Genomic DNA, 4,707 nt, shown 5'->3' with positions numbered 1-4,707 from the left:
AAAAATAAAAAAAAAATATTTTGTTTAAAGAAAATATATTTTTAAGGACCATTAAGATTTATTTTTCATGCATTTGCATTATGACATTATTTTAGTGACAATTAAGCATATTGGTATTAAAATTATAAAAGAAAATATGCAAAATAGAATTTCTTTTTTTTAATTATATTTTTTTAGTTTTTTTAGATGTGCCCACAGTTTATCATTTTGTAAAAACCTAATTTAAATGATACTTTAGATGGATTGTGTTATTGTTTCCCAATCATAAATAACAAATTCTTGCCGCAATAAATATGCATGCTCTTTTTCTTTTTTTTTTTTTTTTTTTTTTTTTTTACTAGTAATTTAAAATAAGTATAAAGAAACTAGACTAGATGTTATATTATATTAATATTATATAAAGTTGTGTGCTGTACTAGTCTGTCGTGGAAATTCTCTATACGAATACAACCTACTAATCTGACTTCTTCACCACTGACAATTCAAAAAACGCCCAGATGTTAATATAATAAAACAATATAGTATCTCATGGCAATTCCCTTCCTGAATACTTGTAATACAATCCAATACTAATCTGAGTAAAAATTCACATCACTCAAGTCTTCTTCACTCTGATTTGTTCTGGTGATTGGTTTGTAATGATCATAAGCTAATCATCTGACTGTTAGTTCTACTGTGTTAAGCACTTTTCGGAAAGTCTAGATTCTTTGATCATGTGATGTGTACATGGTCTTTGACCTGAGCTTCCTTCGTCTGCACTTTTCTGCACATTTCATGTTAAAATACCCTTTTGACCAATTCTGGCCTAGGACCTCAGTCAATACATTGCAGATATGCTCACTGAATATAAACCCAACAGATCAAGTCAAGTCAAGTCATCTTCATTTATATAGTGTTTTTAACAATGTAGATTGTTCCAAAGTGGCTTTCCAGAGAATGCCCACATTCACTCAGATCATTAGGATCACATCAACAAAAAATACCAAGGGTTCACTCTAAGCATGGTGAGTTTGCTTTTAGCTACTATGCCAGCCACAGCTTGAGCCAGCTTCCAGAAGAGATCAGATGTGCTCCTACAGTAGTCACATTCAAATCCAGACTCAAAACACATCTGTTTAGCTATGCATTTAAATGAATGAAAACTGTGCGTCCAACTGATTACACTGTATTTTATCTCTGCATTCTCCTTTTGATTCTAAGCTACTGTATTCTTCTTTTTGATTCTAAACTGAACTCAAATGGCACTGATTGATAACCGGTGTTTTGTGAAGGGTATTGTAGTATAGACCTCGATGGTCCTGATGACCAAATTTGTGAGCAAGTGCTCACCTTTCTGTGGTGGAGTTTGAGAGGGATTGACTCATGACGGTCAAGGGAACACTGTGGTGACTTGTACAGATAACTGGTCTGGATTGGTACAGATTACTAATCTGGTGGGTTCAGATAATCCACGGTATATGAAAATCCACAGAAGAATAATCAGAATCAGAATCAGAAAGAGCTTTATTGCCAAGTGTGCTTGCACCTACAAGGATTTTTTCTTGGTACTGAAGCTTCCAGTGCACATATACAAATACACATACAACAAGAAACAAAGTAATACTACTGACCGTCATGGGGAAATCTCAGAGTCAAAAAAAGATCCACCAGTGTTTTGCCAGATGAGAAGTTTATTCTATATCATCTTTTTACCATTTTAATTCATTTTACTCTAATTCATTTTATAACTGTATCATTTATCTCTTTTAATTCCTTTTATAACTGTTTTAATTTCCCTTGTTTTTATTTTGTGTCTATTTTCTATGCAAAGCTCTTTGAATTTAGCCTGGCAAGCCAGACCTACAAAAAGATGTTTGGTCTGCAACTCACCATAGACACGACTCAATCCGAGGGGCGGGATAAGCGGCTGTCTTTCAAATTCACTCTGCACGCAATAGGACAGCGCTTCAACCAACCAGAGCTTTTTCCCAACAGCGGAGCGTTAGTTGATAGATTCAACTTTTGAATCTGGCCGGCAAAACTACGAACACATCTTCCTTTTTTAAGAATGACTTAAGTGCCGTTCTTTGCTCTTTCTCAAAGAAGAACTTAACTCCAAGTCCTCCAGAGTCGCGGCCAAAGCCGATTCGAAAGACTGTTCTACAGCAGCAGCCGCCATTCTTTGTTTTCAAATAACAGTTAGCAGGGAACCATCGCAACTCTGTCGTCATTATGTTAAGCCCGCCCCGCCTACTCTGTACACGACGTGATTGGCCTGACCCAATTTAGGTTTTTTCCAGCAAGAAAGTCAAATCTTGGAGAGTTGCTAGACTACCCTGGCTGCAAAATACATTTTGCTGCCGCTAGGGTGCGTCTAGATTTTTAGGCTACTATGAATTGCTATAGTGTGATTATTATAATTCCTTTCTATGTAAAACTTTTGAGTAACTGTTTGAATTTTCCTTGCTTTTATTTTGATTATTTGTATTCCTCTCAATGTAAAGCACTTTGAATTGCCATAGAAATGTGCTATATAAATTAACATGCCTTGCCTAATGCTGTAGTATGTGCATAGATTCAAGAAAAGGTTAAAGAGGTTTATAGTTCCTTCAGCCGCTGCAGAGCTGAGGCAAGGTGAACTTTGCCATCATGCTGAGTGTTATGTGTGATTTCATTGATTTCCAGTGGACTCAGATTCACATCAAAGATGAGGCTGTAGTTCAGTATCTTGATCTCTGTCCATATAACCTGAAAAACAGTGTTGAAAACATCATCTCTGCTTAGAAAATACTATTGCTTCTTAGTCCATCACAGTTTTAAATGGCTTTAAAGAGGCAATGTCATATCCTTTCACAAAGTCTTGATTTTGTTTTTGAGCACTAAAACAGGTTTTAATTCTTGAATGTTTAAAACACATTATTTTTTTTCATATTCTCAATTGTTGCAGGTCCTCTCTTCGCAGTCTGTCAGTAACGCTCTGTTTAATTCCTGTCTATGAAGCCCCTTCTTCTGAAAAGCACAATGTACTCTGATTGGTTGGCTGGACCAGTGTGTTGTGATTGGTCAATTTCAAGGGAATAATCGACAATTGTGATTTTTGTCATAATCGTGAAGCCCTACACTTATATATATATATATATATATATATATATATATATATATATTTTTTTTTTTAAATCAGTTTGATTTACTTAAAAAATACGATTTTTTTGCATAATTTTATTACGTATATGAAACAAGACTTTGTACAAACTGCTTAATTTTTCTGTGTGTTGAAAGGAAATTTGCTCATAAAGTAAACTTAATTATGGCTTTTCTCTAGTATTTTTTTTTTTTTTTTGCGTGTGTGTGTGTAGATGAAGTTTCATACAATTATAATACTGAATTAAACCACACCTTCAAAGTGTATTTGAAACATCTTAGAAACATCTAAGTTAATAGTACAATAGAAAATGAGATACTTAATAGAAGTAACATCAAATTTTGAACACAGAGACCTCAATACTTGGTACACAAGACACAATGATGGTAACATTCGATGGATCGTTTTTGAGTATGTGTCATTTTGAGTAGAAAAGGAACTCCAGATGTCACAAAAAAGTTACTAAACCTAACAACAAAAGCAGTGATAAGTGTAAATAGAGCTGGAAAACAGCGAAAAATCAACCTTATTAATTGTTCATGCCCCAGTGCATAATGGGAACACCAATATCACAAAAGTTGAGTAGGTTTTACTTAAAGGTGCATTATGCAACTTTTCATGTTAAAAATACCCGTTTTTCTAACCCATACATGCTTAAACAATTGCCTGATGGGCTGAATGAGCCCTTCTCTGATCACTGCGATTGCCTCTATAATCCTGTACAGTAAAATAAATAAGAGGGATTCGGGCCGAATTTGAGACTGGGCGTGACGTCATGCGCGTTCAGTTGCAGTGTTGCAGTTTCATTTGTCGCCAGAGGGGGGCATAGTTCTAGCCTGGTTCTACCAGACTCTTATACATTTCATTTGTACAGAGAGTCTGGAATCTCTCCATTGAGAAACGTTTACTTCCTTGTAGGCGGGTTCTCTGTTAAAGTTCAAAACTATTGGATCTGCCCAGAGTCACTCAGGATCTGCCATAGCCAATCGCTACCGTGTGGTCGTGACGTATGTCATGCGCCGAAACCGGCCGGAAACATTAACAAATTCAAAATGTACAAGGACAGTGATGTATTCAGTCAACTCTCGCAGCTGGGTCTAATCATTAACAATACGCCGCTGCGGTCGTTTCGGATCTGCCGCAAATGCTGTACAGTGATCACCAGGCTACTGCGCGATACGGAAACAACTTTTCTGCCTCCTTCACTTGGTCCTCCATTAGTGCAACAAGAGGGGAGACGACAACAACTATCGGCTTTGCATCCCTATCGTTCGCCTTAGCTAACTCATTCACCACTAGAACTGGCGGTCATTTTGACCGTTTTGAATTTTATATCTGCAATAACTTTGTTGAAAAAATAAATACAATCTGGTACCTGACTTTCCCTAAAAGTGTCTGTATTTTCATTTAAAATGTTTATATTATATATAAATTACCTATGTAAATTACACATAAGGCAAAAAAAAAAAAAAAAAATGAACATATTTACCTATTTCGGCCATAAACGGTCATATTGACCGCACTGAATTTCGCGGTACGCAACAATAAAATGTGGTAAAAAATACACTAAACATATTCAACAACAA

This window comes from Scardinius erythrophthalmus (assembly GCF_964197995.2).
Source record: "Scardinius erythrophthalmus genome assembly, chromosome: 15".
Classification (NCBI taxonomy): domain Eukaryota; kingdom Metazoa; phylum Chordata; class Actinopteri; order Cypriniformes; family Leuciscidae; genus Scardinius; species Scardinius erythrophthalmus.
The sequence above is the reverse complement of the archived record's forward strand: the minus strand, read 5'-3'. Positions refer to the sequence as shown.